Below are 25,163 nucleotides of genomic sequence, written 5' to 3'. Positions count from 1 at the left end.
CTCATGGGCCATCCAAGAAGCAGGAATATTGCATTCAAATCACCCCTGACAGATGGCCATCCAGCCTCTGTTTAAAAGCTTCCAAAGAAGGAACCTCCACCACACTCTGGGGCAGAGAGTTCCACTGCTGAACGGCTCTCACAGTCAGGAAGTTCTTCCTCATGTTCAAATGGAATCTCCTTTCTTGTAGCCAAGTCTAAATATGAAATCCATTGCTCTTTTACATCAACCTTATATTCATAGCCTGATGGTCACTTATACACAATATTTGTAATAATTTTCACATGAAAGAAAGTTTGTGTACACCGAACCATCAAAAAGCAAAACGCCGTTATCACAGTCTCCCATGTGGACATCTGATTTTGGAGTATTTTGGAAGTCCAAATAAGGATGTATTTATTTCTTATCAAAAGTATTGTGTAAATAAGTATAAAACTGATAAAAATAGAGGGAACACAAGTAGTTAAATGATTTTTGATTTTAAAAAAGGCAACAGTGACCACATTGTCTGGAGCTTTAAACAGTTCTTCCTCTGTGCATGAGGCAGGGAATAGTGGATAAGTATACAGATGCGGAGTTGTCTGTTCTGCTCCACAGTCGCACAAGGTAGAGGATTCTTTTAGGCAGTGTCATTTTGCCAGGTTCTCTTTTAATCTGCCCACTCCACTTCTGAGTCTGTTCACAAGTTGCCCATTCTTAGTTTGCCCCTGGAGGCAGACTCTCATGGGCGGGGGGGGGGGGGGCATCTAATTGGGATTTCCTGGTTTAGCTGCTCAGAAGGATACTATTGCTTTTGCTGAGGGAACATTAAGAGAGTGTTGCTTCTCATGAAGCTTTTTCTGGATTTGAGTCTACTGGGAGGAAGCTGATAGCCATGAAGAGGATGGATGTCACAGTGTTCAACCTCATTTCTCTCACAGATAGCAGCAACTTTGCACATTGGGGCGGGGCGGGGGGGAATTCCAACTAGCTTGTAGAGTTTATCAACAGGTGTAGGTCCAAATAGGGATGTTCAACATGTATAATCAACTTCTATAGTAATATTCCTATATTAATTATAAAAAGCCATGTGCAAAGTCCTAATCAGAGAACAAATTATTATTTAAAAGTAAGCTTTCAAAGTCTTCCAATATCCATGTAATATTTATACCCATCAATTCAAAAACATGACTATATTGAGACAAATACTGCACTAATTTGCAGGTGCCATTAAGATAGTTTGAATCAAGAGATATGATAGAAGTAAGTGTACCACTGACTATAACTAAGGTAAAAAGGCAATACTCAAAAACAAAATCAGGTTTCTGAGGCACCATTTTCAGTTATAGAAATTATATCACCTGGGTGAAGCGACTTTCTGTTAAGGTAGTATAAGCAGAAATAGTCATTTCAAGTGAAGCTACAAAGGTTTTTGAGATATTAAACTGATAGGATCGAATGTGGTCCACTTCAGGCAGTGATAACATTGGCTTGGAACTGATAATCAGGTGGAGAGAAGAAAGGTAGTTAATTTTTACAGAAATGGTGCTACAGAAACAATGAGTAATCACTATAAAAAATATAGACAACAATGGAAAGCTGGGGGGTCACATTAAATCTAGAATCGCCTGAGGGCTGAGAAAAGCAGTATATAAATAAAGTAAATAAATAAATAAAATAAATAGAGGATTCATTGTAGGGACGTATCTGCCACGGAACCTGCTCCCACAAAGAAAACCCAATATGCTCTAATGCCCCAAACACTCTCTGAGAAACATATGGGGCATTTTAATTCTGTTTTGGGGCAGACCTTCTTAAACTTTTTCCACTCGTGATCCCTTTCTGCCTGAGAATATTTTTATTTTTTTGTTTGTTTCTTTATTGTATTTATATACTGCCTTTCTCAGCCTGAAGGCGACAGGGTGGTTTTTCAAGACTCCAGGTATATAGGTACATAAAACAGATATAAAAATCAAACATGTATAACAAGTCAGCATTTGCAAAGCTGCCTAAACAGGATGATTTTCCTATTTGTGGGGTACAGTAAACACTGCAAGTTGTTGCCAACAGATTCAGGTAAATGTCTAGATTTGGAAACCTTTTACTGTTGCCAAACTAAGCTAAGAGGACCTCATTTAAGGTTAGGACCCATCGTTATAGAAGAACTGCTCTGGAGAGAATAATATCATCCCTTGGGAACTATGTGCAGCCTATAATTTGCCCACCACTGCACTATAAAAATCTGTACTGCTTTTTCTACTCTCCGGAAATGAATGCTTCTGCACAATGTCAATGGTCATGTCAATCTGTCCCCTCAAATCCACAAGTGGAAGCTTGTAGATCTTAAAGCCAACACTTCCACAGAACCAGGAGGTTACTGATTATGGTGTTTTTTCATAAGTTTATATACCACTTCATCATTTTCCAAGACTGTACAATCTAAAACAATTACCACAAAACATAAAATAATATCATACTTGCGATGAAAAATCATTTTTCAATACTGTAACTGTTTTTAATATATTTAAAATTTGAAAAACACAATAAAAATGTCACACTAAACATAACTCTTTCCAAATTTCAATACTAATTTCATTCAGTTGCATAATACAATGTACTAATGTCAAAATAAGTTGTGAAAAAATCTGAGGTCTTTTTACTATTTAGAATGCCAACGTCCTATAAAATGAGCATACATTTTAAAAAAGTTTGTTTGAGCCTCAATTTTTCAGGCCTTTTAAATAAACTTTCTCTTTAAACGTTTTAATGTTTAGGAGTGTCTGCACGCCCCATCCCTCACTGAAAACTCTATTCTAGTTCATATTTCATCTGTTCATGCTCAGCATTATTTTAAATTTTAATTATTAAATTTGGCCCAGCCATAGGTTTTTAAACGTCGTTGTGTTACTGTTAATGTTTATTGCTTATTTTTTATTATGAATTTTTATTTTATTGTTTTGTATTATTTGTTGTTATTGCTTTTATTATTAATGTATTATGGGCCTGGCCTCATGTAAGCCTCACCGAGTCCCTTGGGAGATGGTAGCGGGGTATAAATAAAGTTTTATTATTATTTTATTATTAATTATAATTCCTGCAAGTGTGCACGGCTGACTACTGATATATTATCCTTCAAATAAATGAAACAATATTTTTAAATCTTTTAAGATTACAAGATCATAAAGATTCCCTTTATCAACCAGTTCGAGTGCTCAGATCTGCTGGGGAGGTCGTGCTCTCAGTCCCACCACCTTAGCAATGATTGGTGGGGACAAGACACGGCCTTCTCGGTGGTGGTCCCTCAGCTGTGGAACTCTCTTCCTAGCGAGATCATATTGGCCCCCTCCCTCCTGGCATTTAGGAAACAAGTTAAGACTTGTCTATTCAAACAGGCTTTTGGAGAATGACAGAACTACATCCTGTCACAACATGGACAGAAATGAAGCAGCTGAATAATGACTAAGGATTGGTACAATGTGGTATGTGTGTATTGGATTTATCATGATTATTATGTTACTGGTTTAGAATTGTATCTTATTTTTTCTGTTTCAATTATTTTATGTTATGTTTGAACAGTTTGTATAACTGAAGCATTGAATGTTTGCCTAAATATATGATGTACACTGCTCTGAGTCCCCTGCAGGGTGAGAAGAAAAGGATATAAATGAAGCAAGTAAATAAATAAATAAAACCATATGAATTAGAGTAGAAGCCTAATAAAATAATGTGTTTATTTCTAAAAAGCATTATCACACAAAATTATGTAGCTGATCTTAACAACCGATAACTAGAAAGTGAAAAACCTTGACAACCTAGAAAGGTTAAAACAACAGCATTTCAGCTCACAGCATGCTGTCTAGAAATAGCTTGATTTAAACATATAATAGGAAAAGTATTTAAACAATGGCGGAAGTGCTGTTGCAAACAGTATCAACATTATAATAAATATTTCTGTTACTTGCTTTTAGGTCCTCTAATTGAAAAGCAAACTTGAGACCAAAGCATGTCACTCCAAATGCCTCCGCTTCTGGCTTCCTGCCAATACTCTCTTGCCGTGCTAAAATTAACACTAACTGGGTACCGTCTGTTCATTATCAATGACACATTCTGGCTACAAATTCCGCTTTTTTCATGTTTATCCTCCCTGTCTTTTCCCGTAAACACATACACACACGCTATCCTTCTGCTTTACATTTTTAAGGACACAATTTGCACTATGATCTTTTGACTTTTCCCTGCATTGAATAAAATATTTTTCTCCCACTTTCAATTAATTTAATAAAGCCATTTTCCTACTAAATAGAGGGCACAGTTTAGTACAGGAACAGATTATAAGAAAGTCCTATAAATAATTTATCACACCTGGTTGCAAGGGTCGGCACAGTTTTAATCTAAAATAGTTATGTGCATACATCTGTTCATGTTTGTTTAGAGTGTATAAAGAAACCCCGTGAAATATATTACTGACCTCTCGTGCTACTGAGAAAATTATGTTTACCAATCTGTTACAAAAAACAAAAAAAAATGTACTAAAGCAGCTATGATGTCCAGAAAGTAGAGGTGCATTCGATTTCAGCACTACCACAAAGCTCTTCAATAAGCTCTCTGTGTGCTTTATTTGGTTTGTGGGTAGAAAAAGTCTCTGGTGCACATTTTGTGGGCAGAACAGCATCTCCTAAAACATTTGTAAAAATCCTGATGAGGCAGAGAAAAAGAAATGGCTCTTTGAGTTTATCTGTCAGGCCAAGTGTGATGCTCTGCTATTCCCACAGATCATACAAGAAGTGTGTAATATAATATATTGTATATACATATAATATTTATAATATTATAATGTAATACAATACAATAGTAATAAGAATAATATGATATTATAATTATATATTTTATATTACATGTAATATTACTAATAATATTACAATATAATGGTATAGTACAATATAGTAATATATAATACTGATAATGTACTATGCTAATAATATAATATATATTGTGTTTGTGTATGTGTCATATATATATATATTGTAAGCAGCTATAAGTCCCCTTTGAGGTGAGAAGGGCAGCATATAAATGTCGTAAATAAATAAATATGTGGGAAATGAATTACTAATGTTTAGAAGAGGAGTGGTCAACATACATCCTAATTTCCTTGCCTGTTCACCAAGCTCCATGAACCAGTGTTGTTGCTGCTTTACAAGCTTATCTATATAAATAAAAATGTAATGTTCATTTGTGGGATTAACATAACTCAAAAACCACTAGATGAATTGACACCAAATTTGGACCCAATACATGTATCAGGCCAATGAGTGACCATCACTCATAAAAACACTGAAAAGCAGAAGAGATGTAAAAAGGCAAAAAAAAAAGTACATTACAATGCATGTGCAAAACCACATATACACACACACATATATATACACACAAAACACATATACACAGAGTGGGCCACAGCAACGCATGGCGGGGGATGGCTAGTACATACAATATAATAATATAATATATTGTGTGTGTGTGTGTATGTGTATATAGATAGATAGATAGATAGATAGATAGATAGATAGATAGATAGGTCTTGTAAGCACCTCTAAGTCCCCTTTGGGATGAGAAGGACGGCATATAAATGTCGTAAATAAATAAATAAATAAATAAATGGGAAATGAATTACTAATGTTCAAAAGAGGAGTGGTCAACATACATCCTAATTTCCTTGCCTGTTCGCCAAGCTCCATGAACCGTTGTTGTTGCTGCTTTACAAGCTTGTCCGATTTGCAGCATAATTAGGATTATTATACGAATTTTTTTGCATATCTGTGGTAGCAGATATATCAAAAATTATCAATTGATATATATATTTGGACCATCAGCTATTATAAGTGTACTTTATGTGTGGCCCAAGACAATTCTTCCAACGTGGTCCAGGAAAACCAAAAGGTTGAACACCTCTGCTATATAGAGAGCTAGGAGCAGTTAGCGCCTTCCCCAACCAGCCAGAGGCATAGGTCTGTCTCATTTGTAAATCTGTATTTCTGTGCTGGGATAATTTTCTTCCTCTGTTTTGCAGATCTTAAGCCCAGGGCTATCATAAGATACAACGGTAATAATAATGGTAGCGGCAAAGGCTTCCTATCCTATTACCCCCAAAGAGGCTACCATGTTCGATTGATGCAGCAACAACAATAAAGAATACATTGGCATTCAGTGTGTTGCTGTACTCTTTTTTATTACAGCTACATGCACTAAACAATTCACCAATGCAACAATGTTTGATTTTTCATGTAATTACTATATGCAGATAGCCATAGTGAAAACCTTGATGCTTTACACATTTCTGTTCCTTGTGATCCATTGATTTCTATCCCACAGCATTAGGATTTATCAATAAATTCTAGCTGCTGTGATTCAAAAGATAACTGGATGTTGTTGGGTGAATTCATTTCTGACTCAAACCCCTTTCACTGAAGTTTAGTCTTCAGTGAAAGGGGTTTGAGGAAGCCACAGGGAGGAGGGAGCAAGCTTGTTTTCTGCTTCCCTGGAGACTAGGACGCAGAACAATTATTTATTTATTTATTTATTTATTTCTTGCATTTATTGACCGCCCCTCTCAGCCCGAGGGCGACTCGGGGCGGTGAACAGCAACAAAAAAGACAGTGTACAGTGAATCACGACAATACAAACCAGACACATACAACACAACATATACTTATACTAAAAATCCGCTTCGTCAAGTCCTGGGGTCATAGCCGAAATTCGTAGTCCTAGTTCATTCCAGTGTCATTCCAAGATACACTCAATTGAAGGCCTGCTCGAAGAGCCATGTTTTCAGGCCCCTACGAAAGGCCATCAAGGAGGGCGCCTGTCTAACTTCAGCGGGAAGGGTGTTCCACAGCCGGGGGGCCACCACCGAGAAGGCCCGCTCCCTCGTCCCCGCCAGACGTGCCTGTGAGGCAGGCGGGACCGAGAGAAGGGCCTCCCCGGATGATCTCAAGGCCCTCGTGGGCTCGTAGGCCGAGATGCGGTCTGCAAGGTATTTTGGGCCGGAACCGTTTAGGGCTTTGTAGGATAACACCAGCACCTTAAATTGGGCCCGGTAGCAAATCGGCAGCCAGTGGAGCTGGGACAGCAGGGGCGTTGTATGCTCTCTGCGTCCTGCTCCCGTTAACAACATGGCTGACGCGCGTTGGACTAGCTGAAGCTTCCGGGCCGTCTTCAAGGGCAGCCCCATGTAGAGAGCGTTGCAGTAGTCAAGGCGGGATGTGACCAAAGCGTGTACCACCGTGGCCAAGTCAGACTTCCCAAGATACGGGCGCAGCTGGCGCACGAGCCTAAGCTGTGCAAATGCTCCCCTGGTCACCGCTGAAACCTGAGGCTCCAGGCTCAGCGATGAGTCCAGGGTCACACCCAAGCTGCGAACCTGCGCCTTCAAGGGGAGTGCGACCCCGTCCAGCACAGGCTGTAACCCTATACCCTGTTCGGCCTTGCGACTGACCAGGAGTACCTCTGTCTTGTCTGGATTTAGTTTCAGTTTGTTCGCCCTCATCCAGACCGTTACAGCGGCCAGGCACCGGTTCAGGACTTCGACGGCCTCCTTAGTAGCAGGTGGGAAGGAGTGACAGAGTTGGACGTCATCTGCGTACAGGTGACACCGCACCCCGAAACTCCGGATGATCTCACCCAGCGGCTTCATGTAGATGTTAAACAGCAAGGGGGACAAGATGGAACCCTGAGGAACGCCACAGGTCAACGGCTGTGGCGTTGAACAGGAGTCCCCCAGCAACACCTTCTGAGTACGACCCTCCAGAAATGACCGGAGCCACTGCAGAGCAGTGCCCCCAAGACCCATCTCTGCAAGGCGCCCCAGAAGAATACCGTGGTCGACGGTATCGAAGGCCGCTGAGAGGTCCAGGAGCACCAACAGGGACACACTCCCCCTGTCTAGCTCCCGGCGCAGATCATCCACTAAGGCGACCAAGACCGTCTCGGTACCATGTCCCGGTCTGAAACCAGACTGTGCCGGATCCAGATAATCCGTGTCTCTCAAGAATACCTGGAGTTGTGAGGCCACCACGCTTTCCATGACTTTGCCCAAGAAGGGAAGATTGGAAACAGGCCGAAAGTTGTCCAATTTAGTGGGGTCAAGTGATGGTTTCTTCAACAGCGGCTTTATAACAGCCTGTTTTAGGCTCGCTGGAATCTTGCCTTCCCGAAGGGAGGCATTAACCACCACCGTTACCCACTCGGCCAATCCCCCTCTGGCCTCCTTCAGAAGCCAGGATGGGCAGGGGTCTAGGATGGACGTGGTGGGTCTCATTCCTCCAAGTATCTTGTCCACATCCTCGGGTTTCACAAACTGAAAAGAATCCAACAAAATCGGACAAGCAAGTGCTTGTGTTACATCCACGGAGACTGCATCTAATGTGGCGTCCAGCCCAGAGCGGATCAAAGCGACTTTGTCTGCAAAGAACCGAGCAAATGCTTCACAGCGCGCTGCCGAATTGTCAGGGCTCCCACCTGAGATAGGGGGAGTTAAAAGACCTCTGACAACCCGGAACAACTCCGCCGGACGGTTTTTTGCAGACGCAATAGTGGTTGCAAAGAAAGTTTTCTTTGCGGCTTTTATTGCCGCGGCATATGCCCTTAAAAAGGACACAAACCGTGTTCGGTTTGACTCGCTTGGGTCCGAGCGCCACACGCTCTCTAGAACCCTCTTCCTTCGCTTCATCGCTGCCAGCTCCTCAGTAAACCAAGGGGCTGGTTTAGCTCGGTTACTTGAGAGGGGACGTTCCGGAGCGATCTTGTCAATAGCCCTGGTCATCTCCCCATTCCAGAGAGCGACCAAGGCCTCGACATGATCACCTACCGCGGTGGCGGGAAACTCCCCAAGAGCCGTCAGGAATCCATTCGGATCCATTAGCCTCCTGGGGCGGACCATCTTAATGGGTCCTCCACCCTTGCGGAGGTTAGGGGGCGCAGTGAGCCTAAATCTAATCAGGAAATGGTCGGTCCACGGCAACGGAGAGATGGACAGCTCCTCCACACCGCCACCCTGCTCCCATCCCTGGCAGAAAACCAAGTCCAATGTGTGTCCAGCACAGTGGGTGGGGCCAGTTATTTGTTGGGACAGCCCCATGGTTGCCATGGCGGACATGAAGTCCTGAGCCGCACCTGTGAGGGTCGCCTCGGCGTGGATGTTGAAGTCCCCCAGCACAAGAAGCCGTTGGGACTCCACCGCCAGGCTCGAGACCACCCCCGCTAGCTCAGGTAGGGAGACTGTAGTGCAGCGAGGTGGACGGTACACTAGCAGAATCCCTATTCTGTCCCGGTCACCCACCCTCAGGTGGACGCATTCAAAATTTGTGGTCTGCGGGATGGGGCTCCTGGTTAGATGGATGGTATCTCTATAGACCACTGCGACCCCGCCTCCCCGTCCTCCGGCTCTTGGTTGGTGTTGCACGGAGAAACCTGGAGGACAAAGCTGGGAGAGATTTACGCCCCCCGCTTCATCCAACCAGGTCTCCGTGATGCACGCCAGGTCTGCCCGCTCCTCCAGGATTAAATCCTGAATCCAAGTTGTTTTTCCATTGACAGATCTGGCGTTCAACAACACCACCTTCAAGCCAGAGGGCCCGCTCACCTGGTTACACCAATTTACCTTAGGAGACCGATTGGGAATAGTTAATTTAGATAAGCGGTCCGAATTAGGCCGAATTCGAGGTCTCCTTCTCCCGCATCTCCTCCTTCCCACCACGACCTCTATGGGGGCCCCTCGGCTAGTGGAACACCTCCCTCCCTCCATGCCGCAGTCCAGAACAATGGCTTCAAACTACAAGAGAGGAGATTCCATCTGAACACGAGGAAGAACTTCCTGACTGTGAGAGCCGTTCAGCAGTGGAACTCTCTGCCCCGGAGTGTGGTGGAGGCTCCTTCTTTAGAAGCTTTTAAACAGAGGCTGAATGGCCATCTGTCAGGGGTGATTTAAATGCAATATTCCTGCTTCTTGGCAGGGGGTTGGACTGGATGGCCCATGAGGTCTCTTCCAACTCTTTGATTCTATGATTCTATGATTCTGTACAAAAAGCTACTTAGGTACTATATGGTTCTGGCCCAGCTTACCTGTCCGAACATATCTCCCTCTACGTCCCGCCTCATAGCTTAAGATCGTCCGGGGAGGCCCTGCTCTCGGTCCTGCCAGCCTCGCAAGTGCGCTTGGCGGGGATGAGGGACAGGGTCTTCTCGGTGGTGGCCCCACGCCTGTGGAACTCACTCCCCAGTGAGATCAGGTTGGTTTCTACCTTCCTTTTTTTTAGGAAGAAGGTTATTTATTTATTTAAAACATTCATAATCCACCTTTCTCACCCCAACAGGGACTCAGGGCGGAACACATCATATATACGGCAAACATGCAATGCCGGACAAGAATTCATATATGCATACATAAAACATTAAAAACATTTATTTCAATATTAAAATACACAATTTAAAACCGTCTTGGTCGTCTGCATCTAATTTAATTGGCCTGGTAATCTTTCCTATTGCTGCTTTATTGCCCTGCCCCGAAAGCTTGGTCCCACAGCCAAGTTTTTACCATCCTTCTGAAGGACACGAGGGAGGGGGCCGATCTGATCTTGCCAGGAAGGGAGTTCTTGCCAAGAAGGGCAAGACTAGTTACACAAGGATGCCATGCAGACCTGTAGAATCACAAAGGATCAGTAACATTCCCCAGAAATACAATACAAAATAGTGGTTGGGAACAAAATTGCTACACAGCCCAATAAACATACTCTTCACGGAAGGAACACAGAGAAAATATCAGACGGGATTTCTCCCAAGAACCTGGATACATGACAGAGATTGAGCTTGTATCCCCAAAGTATTTTATTTTATTTATAATCTGATTTCTCCCCAAGGGGACTCAAAGTGACTAACAGCCACACACAGCAGAAGTATGCATTTGTACCCACAATATACCACAAACCAGTCCTTTCAGAACTGGTGGTAGTAGAGAAGAAATTCAACTTATTGTCGAAGACTTTCATGGCTGGAATCACTAGGTTCTTGTGGGGTTTTTCGGGCTATAGGGCCATGTTCTAGAGGCATTTCTCCTGACGTTTCGCCTGCATCTATGGCAAGCATCCTCAGAGGTAGTGAGGTCTGTTGGAAATAGGACAATGTGTTTATATATCTGTGGAATGGCTGGGGTGGGGCAAAGAGCTATTCTCTGCTGGAGCTAGGTGTGAATGTTTCAACTGACCACCTTCATTAGCATTTGAAGGCCTGCCTGAGCCTGGGAAAACAGCAGAGAGGAAACAACCAGGCACATCTTAACACCTCTCAACAAAAGATTTTCCCAGGCTCAGGCAGGCCTTCAAATGCTAATGAAGGTGGTCAGTTGAAACATTCACACCTAGCTCCAGAAAACAAGAGTCCTTTGTCCCACCCTGGTCATTCCACAGATATATAAACCCATTGTCCTATTTCCAACAGACCTCACTACCTCTGAGGATGCTTGCCATAGATGCAGGCGAAACGTCAGGAGAAATGCCTCTAGAACATGGCCCTATAGCCCGAAAAAACCCACAAGAACCTAAGAAATTCAACTTTTCCTTTCCAAACCCAGTAAAATATATACCCTTAACTGTTCAAGAATGCAGGCAAAACATACACACACAACCCTCAGATATAATGTTCTTGTTTTGCTCCCTTCTATTTGCAGCTCACACTGTAGTCATACCTAACATAATCTACCTAGAATTAGGAGGAGTTATGAAATGATTGGGATTTTCAATTTTAATGTCAGAATACTAACACAGTGAACTATCAGGTAAGTGCTAAGTAGAGGAGACGAGATTTGGCCTTGACTGGAAAAAATGACATGGAGTACATGCAGCCAGGAACAGTAAAAAAAAATATGTTATAATATGCCCTGAAACCAATCACTGCCAGATAAATGTGGAAATCTTTTCACTGGTTATCATCAAATCATTTTGAAAGTCAATGAAATTATTATAGTCACTTTGAACCTAATTGCAACCTGGGCAATGTAATAAGAGCAGACACTGCCGACAGAAGCAAAAATATGTATTTTTACAGCAAAATGGGCTGCTAGTCAGTACAGAAGAGGAACAAATTTCATTTCAAATGGAAGCAGTCTTGCAGCATTATAAAGCATGACGCACTGTCCATCATGTTGATCAGCTGCATGCATTTTAAGGAATACCTGTGGTCCAAAAGAGACAATCGGCCATCTAATTTTGCAGGTCTGACTTTTTGTGATTTTGCACAGATTTGATTAAAATCTTCTCCCTGGGAATGCATAGTTCCTCCGATGTAATTCTACGGTTAATTTATATAGAGGTTGACCACAAAATTATGCTGGAGAACTTAGAAATTCCTAAAGAGATATTCTCTCAAGTTAACAAAAGTGTCTTCTTATTTTAAGTTTTCCCACTCCCACTGAGGTCCTCTGCCCCTAACCTCAACAAATTTGGAAGGCTGCCTGTATTGGCAATCCTGCTGCTTCAGAAGAAATACCAGAAATAGTCTATTACATCAATTGGAACTCAACAAAAGTCTGATAGTAGTGAGTTTGCTTTTTAGTTTCACTGAACTTTTGCTTGTATTTGGATGAGATGGAGGTGAGACCTCACAACCTCTGAGGATGCTTGCCATCGATGCAGGTGAAACGTCAGGTGAGAATGCTTCTAGAACATGGCCATATAGCCCGAAAAACCTACAACAACCCAGAAGGCTACTGTTGGGATGGCAGAAGATCACTGGTTTTTGCTGCTCTGAAAGGGGCTATTTATTGTTGTTGTAGGCTTGGGTTGAATTACTCCACAACATTTGGTATTTTATACTGTTTCAAACATGTTTTAATCATTCGCATTTAGTTTTAAAATATATTGATATTATTTTTGTGATACTATGGTTGGTAGAGTTTGAAGAGACAACTTGCCTGGAAAAGTTGAAAAAACTGAAACAGAAGAAAATACATACAAGGGAGAGAGGTCAGAAGAGCATGAATAGCTCCAGGCAAACAGTGTCAAAGAGATTGATTTTAAAGTTGTAAAAAAATCTGACACCTATCCAAAGAAGAGAGAGGCCAGGTGCACATAACACTGGACTTTGGTTGAAGTATTTTACAGTTGCAACAGCCTATCAATCAGACCATCACTCTGCTATCTCAGAATTAGCTTGTGACTTGTTAGCCCCATCCTCCCCCACCCCGTCTATCACAAATATGTCTGATGCAGAATACTTCCATATTGTGGGCCCCTTTCAGACCTTCCTGACAAAACTGTCCATGTCCAGAATTCTGGCTACCCATGCACCCCTCTAGGATATTCCATGTCATTCCTATCTCTATTATTTCTTTCCCAGCAACCATTTTGCCACCTCCAATAATCCATTCTCATTTGGGTTCTGGTAAATCAGCTCCTGATATGCTGGTGAATATTTTTTTTAAAAGAATTATGCAATCCTTGAGATTTCCCCTTAAGAATGTAGACATTTTCCTTCTCAGTGCCCTCATTTTGGCTGTAATCCCACCGGAACTCAACATTTGACTGGGCTTTAAAGGCATGGGTACTTCAACATCAGGTGGTATGTTTTATTATTTATTTATTTATTTATTATTTACTTTGCTTATATACCGCTGTATCTCAAGCCCGAAGGCGACTCACAGCGGTTCACAAACAGTAAAAACAGTAGAAACAGCAGTGGTTCCATACAACATATAACAATTGACTTAACACATTATCCATAAATTACCAATAAGCAATTACAATGCACAATTATTACAAAAAACAACTGTACCCAATCTTCTCATCATCCAAGCGTAGTCCAGGTTCGTCGTCCATTGTTCCATTCCTATGTTCCATTACCAGATGCTACCCACCCTAACAGTAGTAATGAATTGAAGAAATGTAATGCAGTGGTAGCTCTGTATTGGTCTCTGAAATCTGCATACCACTAGCTAAGACAACGTTGGTTGTCTTTAGGAAGAGCCTGAAGACCTGGCTGTTCCAGCGTGCCTTTCCAGATTAGGAAACTCCTGGCATCATGTCCCAAATGCACTTTGTTAGAGACTAGGATTGTCTGCACATTGCACCTACCTCCAAAAAACCTCTACATACCTCCTCTAAAGTTCAGCACTTTTAAATTTTGTCCATTACATTTGGCCCAGACTTTAGGTTTTAAATGCGTCATGGTGTCATTGTTTTTAGTGTTTTATTGTTTTTGCTTGATGTTTAATAATTTGCTTATGAGTTTTACTGTATTTTTGTATGTTGTTGTTTGTTAGCGGCCTTGGCCTTTGTAAGCCGCATCGAGTCCTTCGGGAGATTTTGCGGGGTATAAATAAAGTTAATAATAATAATAATAATAATAAATGAGCAGAAAGCATTTAACAAATGCTTCCATACTTGTACTGATGCTTCTACATAAATGAAGGGGAATCCTTCCCAGAGGCCGGAATTGTAGGTTTCAACTAAGAATGTGAGCAGACATTAGTTAGCAAAATAGAAGATTCTTGTAGTTGTCTCTACCTTTCAAGAGAGAATTAAAGAGAACATAAGGACTTCAAGGGGGAGCATTATTATTATTATTATTCTACTATGACTTATTCCAAAGGGTTTACAAAATATTGGAACCAATAAAAATGTAATTTAATAATATATCAAGAAGTTATTTTTAAACTATTAAACAACCCATAGAGTTGAAAGCATTAAAACTGATTAAAAGACAAAATTGCCATAAATGAAACAGCACACCATTAAAAGACCATCACACCTCCTAAAATCTAGACATAGTTTTCTAAGATCTACAGAGACACTCACTGGAACACCGCAGCAAGCAAGAGTCCAAAAGTGGCAGGCTCAAACCCAGCACCTCAACCAATGGCTGATACCAAATGAGAGACTCCCCCCTGGGCACACAGAAAACTGGGCGACTTGGAAGGCGCTGAACAGACTGCGCTCTGGCACCACGAGATGCAGAGCCAACCTTCAGAAATGGGGCTACAAAGTGGAATCCTCGACATGCGAGTGGGGAGAAGAGCAAACCACTGACCATCTGCTGCAATGCAACCTGAGCCCTGCTACATGCACAATGGAGGACCTTCTTGCAGCAACACCAGAAGCACCCCAAGTGGCCAGATACTGGTCAAAGGACATTTAACCAACTACCAAACTCACAAGTTTTGTATTTGTCTGTTTGTTTGCTTTGTTCTGTTAGAAATGTAATATAATGGACTGGTTGCTCTGACACAACAAATAAATACCTCCTAAAAGCTTGGTGGAATAGAAATATATGAATGCCCAAAGCCTCATGTGTGATGTAATGATGAGACTATGGACTACCAGAAAATTCTTCCCCAGATTTTCTGTAATACTGAGGTAGGCCACTCTGCTTTATTGGAAACTCTACTGCAGTACCCGGTACATTGCAATATGTTACTCGCATTCAACGGAGTCATAGTAAAAGTTGAAAGGATACTCGCCATGATACGCCCCACAAACACAATATCCAAGAGTCCAAAATATATGTAGCTTCATACTGCTTCATAGCAATGATTTAATCTTCACTAGAAGAAAGGCTTTTGTAAAGCTAATAGATCTTAATTGTCCATTCAACACCAAGCTACTGCTATTCTAAAATACTTTACTTTGTAATAGAGCTCACACCCATATACATTTGACCAAAAAAATATATTTCCCTCTAGTTGCTGTGAAGTTTGCAGCTAAGCCCAAAGGGAACAGATGTTCCCTATGGAGAATGATATATGACACCATCATTACGGCTAAAACGAAATCCCTTGTTGTCATGCCTTGCTTCCCTATATCATAGCCACCATGCAGCTCTGGGAAACTACCGAAACAGATGCCTTTATTGTAGCTGTAGCTGGGGGAGGGGACTCTTAAAGTGGATCATGATAAATTCTTACCTATCAGTAAGATTACTTACTCAATTAGGTTTGTGATTATTCTAGCAATATTGCTTCGTCTCCCTAGAAACGGTTTTGTGTCTATCAAATAGCATACATGCAAATGCAATCCTGAATAAATATGAATTAGGATACTTTACTGGTTATAAATCAAATTCCATGTTATTATGGGGCTTTTATAAAGAACTTAAAGAAGGTGGCTACCAAGCCTTTCATCATTTGATATTCATATCACCTGTGCTTTCTTTCAAATGAAGGTTGACACAAAGTGGAGCCCCCATTTTGCAAAAGACTCTTGCGAATTAACTGCAGATTCTATCTAAGTTTGAAAAGTGGTAGCAACAACTTTTTATTACTATCAACGAGTCAATTCAAGGAAAGAACAAACTTACTAACAAACTTTATGGGGCAGTGTTTCAGTCCCACTTGAGAAGATGGACTTAGCTGCTTTCTGATCTGTAGGGATGTTAATAATGCATGGTGACAATGTTCCATAGGAACCATATCAACCCATCTAGAAGACAAATGATACAGTCATTAATACCAGCAGTACACCACACTATTCTAGACAAAAATATCTTTTGTTGCATTCAATATTTATCAGTGAAACAGAAGACAAAGTTGTGAGTGGCTTTTTTAAAATTGTAAACTGCTTTCTTCTTCTCCTGAACTTTCCAAAAGTTGGGAAAGGGACTGTTTACAGGCAATGCGGAAGGACTATTGGAAATAGCAACCTTCTCAAGCCTCCACTAGTTACTTGTTATGTATATAATTGCTTACTGTATTGTATATGTGTGTTTTGGTTTACAATTTTACCTTAACTCTTTGTTGTAGAAGGGGTTGCAGACCATGGGATCAGAACTGGGCTTGTTCGGGACTCAGACTTCATTTTAGAACAGATTGCTTCAGACTTCAATGCAGGAACAGTTTGTTTGGGACTTCAGTAGGTACAATATGCTTTAGTGACTCTACTGAACTTTCAAACTAGACGGAGACTCTATTAGACCCTCAAAACAGAGAGATGCTTTGGACTATGGACTGTTAAGATTCTAAGAAAGATGTTCTGTGTTATCTGCACAGAGAAACTACTTCAAATCCTATATGTAACTGTACTGATATGCAAAGTACCTAAATAATGAATGCATGAAGTTTGTGAATAAACTAACTATGTTACTTTTAAAGGAGTCTGCTTATTTTTGTCTCTTGAGAGCATGATCTAAAGGCAAATATATTTTAAGGGAGAATAAAGTATATATACTCTGCTGAATACACACATACATACACACACACACACACACACAAACACATGCTTGTACATTGGCATATCTTTGTCCCTAACAGTTCAAAGAGATATTTATTTGGGATATCAGTTTAACAGCTGGGAAACCTAACTGCCTTGCATGAATGCTGGTGAATGCCATTTTCCCAAAAGATTTTGGCATCATTTTGAAAGGGTTGTGACTTTCCAAAGATCAATTTGTCCTGAGTTTTCCAAATTTTGGGAAAGAATCAGTTTATAGATAATGTAGAAGCTATTTCCCCCACAGATATGCATTCCCAGGCATTTTATTTATATTGTTTCTATCCCACTTTGACTTTTACAATGATATCTCAAAGTAAGTAAAAGATAAAACACAATTAAAAATTAAAATAAATCAATAGTACCCATGTCTGTATTTGCATTTTTCTTGCATCTATGCATTATGGTTTAAATATAATTAAAACATCCTATTTGCATCCCTTTAAAAGCTGTGAGTATATCAGCCCTAAGTGTATATGTCTTGTGGTTCAGGTACATTCTGTCAAGTCAACAAAGAATATAAATGTATTGTCGAAGGCTTTCATGGCCGGAATCACTGGGTTGTTGTAGGTTTTTTCGGGCTATATGGCCATGGTCTAGAGGCATGGACAATTGGCCATATAGTCCCAAAACACCTACAACAACCCAAAGAATATAAATCCATGGCATGAGGAGGAATGGCTGCCGTAATTTTTAGCAAAGTGCAATAAAGCCTCTGACTTTCCCTGACTCTGAATTAATGCAGTTTCCTTTAACCCATAAATAATTAAAAGACCACACTCCATATTTTGACCTCATAGAGAGGATCTTTTTGTTCTTTGCTGATCAAAGCATGCATTAACATTTCTCCCATTGTATGCTAATAATTGTTACTGTAGATGTTAAAAGAACAATGGACATTAAAAACCCTTGTCCCAGCTGATTGCTTTGGAAACATAAAGAATACAGGATACAGTAAGCTGTGATAAAAGACCCCCAATTCTTTAGCTTATTTAATTATTAGGAAAATAAAACTGTCACTCAAGATAAAGGAAACAATATACTGAAAGTGGTGAAAACTAATATTTCCTTCACACTGGTACCATGATAAAGTCCTTTAGAAAACCACAAAATTGGACGTTCCTCTAGAAGAATGAGAATAAGCCGAATGATGTGCGGTAGCATGTGAAGGATCAGAAAACGTTTTCATCAAAATCCTTGACCTTTCCCCTTCCCTTCCAAATGCTAGGGCTAAAAATAACTCTGCCACCAAGAGACACCAGCTTCCAAGCTGCAGAAATCAGCAGAAAGAACTGCCGACGTTTCTATAGATAGAAGCTCTTAGACGGCAATGAACTCACTTTTTAAAAGATAACAGGAAAAGAAGCTGGCCTAAAAAGCAACAGCCAGACTGTCTCACTCTAACATCACTAGATTTATCTCTTTCTCACACACGTATATACACCTATTTAAATTAAGACTATTGAATTTATATTGTATAAACATAAAGGAAGCACAATTACTTTCTCCCCAATATTTTTTCCATATACAAATAAGATATATTCAACATACTAGAAGACTGTAGAGTCCGCTCCCAGACACTGTTATTCATCTTTTCTGTGATCCATGCCAGTTGTGTAACATAATGTAATATAATACAATATTCAACTGAGTTCCAGTTAAGTCTAAAACTTGTCCCTTTTCAGCCAGCAGTACAAAGAAGCTTTCTGTTCCCTGAAGCTGATCTGGAGCAAGCCTTCCTACCTTTTAAAAAACTACCTGTTTCCACTCCATATTGAGACAGTCAAGTTACAAGAACAAAGCTGTTCCCAATATGACAAAGAAGTGAATTTTATTTCTGTGCATCCCGAGAAGAAATACCGAGATGAAAGATTTGACTTGGAGGAACATCTGTACTATAGAAGGAAGTCTGATGATGATGGCTTCCTCGACTGAGACTATCCATCTGGAATGCATTATTTCTATTTTCTTCCTGTCCTCTATCTTGTCAAGCATTACTATCTCTTTGTGTGTGTGTGAATCAGGTCTTCCCATTACATGCTCAAAATATGAGTGTGAGTTGAGTCATCTTGGCTTCTAGAGAGTGTTCAGGCTTGATTTACTCTCAGACCCATTCATCTGTCTTTTTAGTAGGCTACGCTGTTATCCAGAGAACCTTTCTCTAGCAACGCAACACATAAGACAATAAGAGGGAACACTTATTCTTCATGATACCAGCCCATCAACTTGCGCCTACTTCTCAGCCTGAGAGAAACAAGAACAGAACAGGGTTGTTAGATGGATGAAGAGCGACTTTAAGAAAGACTTGCCTCTGGGGAGAAATGATTCTTTCAACTGGGTTCTTTCAATATATGGATAAAGGGGTTATTTGCTCTTTGAAGAATTAGATATATTGTACATAGCATCAACATCTACTTAAAAGAGAGCTTCCAGTCATCACATTCATGCCCTCCAGTCACATAGTCCAAAGCACTAATATGGTGAATTCATTGACTTTCAAATGAAAAACTGAAGTCAACCTTATAGAATACCTCAACATTCCATTTTAGAAAAATAAAAATAGTCAATGAAATAAATATTAGAGGAGAACCAGAAAATATAGACATATGACTAACAAAAATCAGGATCAGGTTGCCCCCATCTTGTAGACTAAATCTTTATATATAAAATCTCAGCCTGTTTATGTTTGTTCCACAAAATTTGAAAAGTAGTTGATCGATTGACTTGACATTTTGACATAACATTGCATACCAATATGCACGTGTTTTAAAATTAAAATGAAATTTTGAAACAATGGTGTATAAGAAGGAGTATAAGAAATGAAAGCCGAGTTATGATTGGTTGCTATTGGCATATCACTCATACCGACCGACATGGCGTTAAAGTTCTAACAGTTTCCATTTCCAATATGACTTGCATTCGCTATGATTATCAATAATGCACAGTGGAAATCTTTGCAAATGTGTGGCTTGAATTTAGAAAACAATTGCTTATCTCAGTTCTCATGCTCCAGAGTTGGTAAACCGTCAGATCTTTACATTTATGCAGAAAATGAGCAAACCATAATTCAATCCACTAGCTTTACAATAAAAAATATTTCTGCTTTAAAAGCTCTTTTTATTTCCTTTTATTCCATTCCACATAGACACAGCAATGCAAGGCAGGATATTGAATAGAATGGTGTGTTTTCTCAGTGAATCTGTGTTTGCAGCAATATTTTTATTTATTATCTCATTCATTTCATATCAGACAAAGCCACAGCAAAGCATGGCAGAGTTTAGCTAGTGAATTATGAAATAGAAAAACCTAAAGACTACAGTTTGAGTGTATAGTGATCTATAGCTCTTTTTAAATTGTTATTGCACTGTCTTTTTTGTCTAAATGCACTTAATTGTTTTTGCTTTTGTATTGTATAGATGGCATCAAATGTGCCGATATGTAGACCGCCCTGAGTCGCCTGCGGGCTGATATGGGCGGGATATAAGTGATGTAAATAATAAGACATAGCCGTTAAAAATCCTCACAATTACTTCTTTAACAGAAAATTTTGATATCAGAGGTAGAAATTGTTGTGGCTCAGCTGGAGCCTCAGGCAGAAGACGATGGGATTCAGATTCATGAAGATGTTCCTGTTGTTTTTGAAGAAGAATCTGAGGAGATTCAGTTTCCCATGGCAAGGAATGTTTCAGATGATGTTTCTGATGTTAGTGAAACTAGCCAGGTGCAGATGGAGGAGGATGGCTCCCAGCCTGACAATTCTCAGGCACCTAACGAGCTATCCGACCTATGAAGCTATGAAGCTATGAAGATTTAGATAGGGAGGGTCGCTTACAATTCAAAGTTCGCCGCAGTGCAAGGCTTGCTAACAAGAGGGAGGTTAGGGGTCAACGGAATGGGTTCATGCTGGGAAAGTATATTAAACGGGGTGTTTGAAGGCAAATCTTTGTCAGTGCAACTTCTGCAAACAACCTGGTAACTTCTTTGAATTGCCTTGGCTTTTGGGCAATGTTCTTGGCTTCCTGGGACTCTGTCTTGCTGTCATGGAATCTTGTTTGATCGATGTTCTTTGGATTATGCTTCATGCTGTTTGCATCTAAGACTTTTCCTTTCTTCAATAAACTACAAAATCTTCAGCCTTTGTGAGATTTGGTGTTTGGAGCAAGATGACTCTACTCTGAGCTGCAACAGAAATACTATGGGAAAAAATAGAGATAGGTCCATATAACCCACAAAAGAAGAGCAATTTCAATTTAACAGTATGGACGGGTGAAGTGAAACAATCAGGTTTCTGAGTTACTGTCCAGAGAGGATTCTGGAGGTAGCTCTATTTATTATTTGCCTGTAGTAAGAAGACACACACAGCAATAGTGGGATTGATGACAGCAGAATCCAATTTCTCATTACATGTACTATTTTGTTTAATGCAGACACACTTGGCAAACTAACGCAAAAAGCCTGTTTCTCTCCAGCCTTTACAATCCCCTAGTGCTGATAATACTATAAAAACATCTAGCAAGGAATACACTTTGTGAAAAGATGCTTCTTCACCAGAGACATGGTGAACCGAGGTATGCCTGAACATAACTACCAGTGTTTATGTTTTCATTCAAAAGTAATTATTTCTCCTAAAAAGTTATTTAAATAAATCTCTCCTTCTGTGACTTTCACTATGTTCCTTAGTTGATAGTTTGTCCCTTTTGTTAGAATATGTGTCTTGTGCTTGATCTGCAAGACAAGATTGCAACATAGCCTGGACTACATCTTAGCACTTTTGTTTGCATGAATTACGTGTTGCTTTCTAAATGAACTTTCTGTGCCAGAACAATGCAGTGAAGAGCAATGCCTCACAAGTAAACTTAATCATATTTCTGAATTGTCTCATTTTCATTCTTTGCCCTGTATCATCCCAGTCCATTTTTCATCCTAAAGTAATGTCTGCTATCCGTGCCAAGACATATGAATACTAAAAAATTCATGACTCTGTGAATTTCACTACAAAAATTCCAACTGAGAAACAATTGCAAGAAAAAATACTGAAAGAATTAGTTCCTTATCCTTTTAAGAATAAGTCTGATTATGACCACTTTTAAAGTTAAGCTTCTACCTCTTTAGTAAGGCTCATTCTGGCTGAATTCTAAGACATATAATCTTCAGTTTATATCATGGCCAGGGAGGCCATGTCACTGTAACACATGCTACATGTGGGTTTCCCAAGGTAAGGCTTTGGGAATTATTTGGAAATTTCAGCAAGTCCAAAATGTTGTGGCCAGACTGCCAACTGAGATTACACACAGGAATGATATGCCAAAAATAACAACTTCACTAGCTATTGATGAATTTCGAGGTATAATTTCTAGATATGTCCTATGTCCCGCCTCGCAGCTTAAGGTTGTCTGGGGAGGCCCTGCTCTCGGTCCCGCCAGCTTTGCAAATGCGTTTGGCAGGGACGAGGGACAGGGCCTTCTCGGTGATGGCTCCCCACCTGTGGAACTTGCTTCCCAGTGAGATTAGGTTGACTTCATCTCTCCTGTCTTTCAGGAAGAAATTGAAATAATGGTTCTGGAGCCAGGCTTTTGGGCAGGAAGCATAACAGCACTTCAGATGCGGAATTGGACTGGAATGTGGTTGACAATAATGCTTTAAATTGTTTTTAATTTAATGTACTATATATTGTTTTAAATTGTTGTTACATTGTTGTATTTGTCTATTTGTTGCGGCATTGAATTGTTGCCGAGTGTAAGCCATGTTGAGGTCGTCCCCCCCGGGGGGGGGGGGGGGTTGAGAAGGATGGGATAGAAATGCTGGAAATAAATAAATAATAATAAATAACAATTCAATATGCTGGTTTTAGCAGCAAAATCAACATGGCTTGGAAACACCCAACTCACTATATGAACTACCCACCCCCAAGTCTTGAGATGTTCAGATGATGGCATTTAATGAAGAAATATTGGAGGTCCTTCTTGATGGCTGCTCCCAGAATGTAAAACTACCTCCCAATCAAGATCCTTCTATGTTTTCCTTTGACCACTAGAACATACATTTTAATTTAGCCAGGTTCTTGACTACAGAAGGGTCTTTAAAAGGGAGGTCCCTTTAAGGGGGATACTGTACATTTATTCTAACTGTTATATTTTAAATGTTTTGGGATGTACACGTCAAAACTGTTCTTTAAGAGATAGATTATCTAATTTCATGTTTTCCACCAATATGATCAGCAATATTTTCTTTTGAACTGTGTTGTGAACCGCCTGGGTCCTATACTGAAAGAAAGATGGAATATTAAGCATTTCAAGCATGGAAAAATGGTTTTGGAACCTATTAGTGAAAACTACCACAACGTGAGAAAGTTTACATTTTCCACCCACTCATCTCTTTGGTCATCGAGCCTTCAAGGATAGTGCAACATTCTGTAACATGACTAGTCAGTCAGGCATAATATCAAACCACACTTCAGCTAAATTATATTTTGCAAATGACCTTTTTGCTTCTCAGATCCTATTCTGGTAGCTGCTCACAAACCATGGTTTGTCAGATGGTATTTATTCTATATCCATTACATCTGAACCATCCTGTGGCCTTTCTCCTTCCTACCCAGTGGGGAAAGTGGGAGGGAATCAACACTTCAAAAGCAGTTGCACACGGTAATACACTATTGGCAATAATATATTCAGAATAATAGCGTGCAAACTCTACTTTCATATTGAGAGAGCATCCAGATACATGTCAGCTCTCCAGTGTGCATTTGTAAGTTCACAGCAAGACTGAAAACAATAGGTAGCTGGCAGACACTGAAGAATCTGATTAACATTCTCTGCCATTTCAATGATACAAAATAATTGCTAAAATAATTACGTCTCTGATCTTCCGAAGTACCTTTCAGAGGTAGGATTTGAAATAGTGCATAAAATTAGCCCCTCTTGCCATTCTGTAAGCAAATCGTTCCTATGAGAGAATAGGCCTGTACAAAAACAACTAGTGTTACTTAATTATGAAAACTGTGAGTTATTTGTACACTGTCAGCATTGTTTGAACAAAATATTAGTCACGCTGTCCTGACTTGAACTAAAAACAGAGTTTTAAACATAAAGTCACTCCAATGAAAAGTAAAGTCATGCCAATGAAAAGTTAAGTCACTCCAATAAAGCTACACCTCAGTTAACAAAATAGATGTCTTCCTGGACATTGCTTCTGCAGTACACAATTTGGTGTGAGGCAGACAGTGCATTATAAGAATAGAGATCGGCTCCTAAACAACAACAAAACAGAGTTCGATATGTTTCAGTAAACTTTTTATCCAAAACTTTTAGGGATCACTTGAAAGTTTCTTCCCAAGTGCATCTTTGATCTGTTTCCACATTTCTCATCATCTCCATTTTGGTGGTCAGAGATTTATATTTTTTCGACATGCAGGGGGTAATTGGTGATGCATGCACACATCATGCCCTTCACTTGCCCTTCTGTTTTGCAGTTCATATATGTTCAGTAAGAAATTATAGCAGCACTGGAAAAGACTTCCAGATATAGTAGACCTGCCAACACATGCACATTCCCAATGTATATGTCCTTTTTGCAGAAAACATCTCTTCCAATAAAGATTTAGGTCTTGGTGTGCATAGGGAAAACAAACATTTCATTTCTAGTATCTAAGTCTCCTCAACAAAAGAGCAAACTTTACCCTCTAGCACTGTACTTGTTCAAAAAGGTACTCACAATGTAACCCGAGACCAACATATTCCCTTTCAGGCTAAACAGGCTCCACAAAAAGAAATTTAAAGAACCACACAAATAATTCTGTGAAATCATGGGCACTTTTTGCTTGGATTTTTCCAACTTGGTCCTTTCCCACAGCTTCTATGTCAAGCCATTGAATATGCAAAAAAAAAAAAAAAGTAAAACACAATGCATGATAGATACAACAGGTTATAAAGTATGAGGGGC

At 40.1% G+C, this 25,163-nt stretch overlaps 1 protein-coding gene across 2 annotated transcripts in view; it reads right to left on the bottom strand.

The window, feature by feature from the left end:
- Positions 1 to 25,163, bottom strand: part of TRAPPC9 (trafficking protein particle complex subunit 9) — a 334,050-nt gene that overhangs the window by 159,535 nt on the left and 149,352 nt on the right. The gene's annotated exons all lie outside the window — the stretch shown is intronic.

This window comes from Anolis sagrei, chromosome 4 (genome assembly GCF_037176765.1).
Source record: "Anolis sagrei isolate rAnoSag1 chromosome 4, rAnoSag1.mat, whole genome shotgun sequence".
Classification (NCBI taxonomy): domain Eukaryota; kingdom Metazoa; phylum Chordata; class Lepidosauria; order Squamata; family Dactyloidae; genus Anolis; species Anolis sagrei.
This window is presented reverse-complemented; position numbering and strand designations above follow the sequence as displayed.